This window comes from Octodon degus, unplaced genomic scaffold (genome assembly GCF_000260255.1).
Source record: "Octodon degus isolate 3935 unplaced genomic scaffold, OctDeg1.0 scaffold00369, whole genome shotgun sequence".
Classification (NCBI taxonomy): Eukaryota; Metazoa; Chordata; class Mammalia; order Rodentia; family Octodontidae; genus Octodon; species Octodon degus.
Genome location: NW_004524945.1, coordinates 559,904 through 560,841, shown reverse-complemented (window position 1 = coordinate 560,841; position 938 = coordinate 559,904).

The following is a 938-nucleotide window of genomic DNA, read 5'->3' as shown; positions in this document are numbered from 1 at the left end:
GCCAGTGAGTAAAAATTGGAAAACATCATCACTGTTGTCTTCACAATTTCTCAATACTTAAATACATTTCTGATGCAGTTAGCTGTATATTAATAATGTGATGCTCTGAATTAAGTAACAGCTTCAACATGTGAAAGATGTTTACATAGACTAACTCCTTGACTAAATTTAGGCAGTTTCCTCAGAGACCTCTTTTTCAGAGTGCCTTTAATCCTGACCTCAATTTTAGCAAAACTCATAAATTAGTTTAGTAAGATTCCTCCTGTTTTAGAGCTGATCACCTCAATTACTGGTGTATGCGTTCTTCACCTGCTGCCAGTCAGAATTCTGTTATATCAGTGAGCAGATTCCCTCCAACCTTGATGTGTCCTCTTAGTACAGCTTACCACCCTCTGACTGTACCTGTTGACATTAAATTCCCACCTGTTTTTCTGTATTTAGAATTGAGTGCATTATCTCAACTCTATTGAAAGTCTTTAACATGTACATAACAGAATGAACCAGTATCCCTCAAAAGATCAGTGCATAATGTCATATAATAATATATGCATAAAAGGTCCATTCAAAATACAAGAGTCAAAGATTAATGAAACAGAGCCTCAAAATGTCGTGAATAGAATTTTAAAATCCTTGCTTCAGGTAAACTTTAAGAAACTACTCCTTGCACCATCAGAACACACTGAGAGGCTGAGGCACATACAAATTTAAGCCAAGCCTGGACAACTTCAAGAGACACTGTCTCAAAATTAAAAAAATAGTAATAATGAATAAAAAGGGCTAGAGATGTAGTGAGAAGATCCTGATCTCAATGGTAAAGAAAGAATGAAAAGAATGGAGGGAAGCGAGAGACAGGCAGAGACAGAAATGATAGAGACAGAGACAGAGAGCACTATATGTCAAATTTTGTTGTAGTTTCAAAAAAGATTACTCCAAATTTT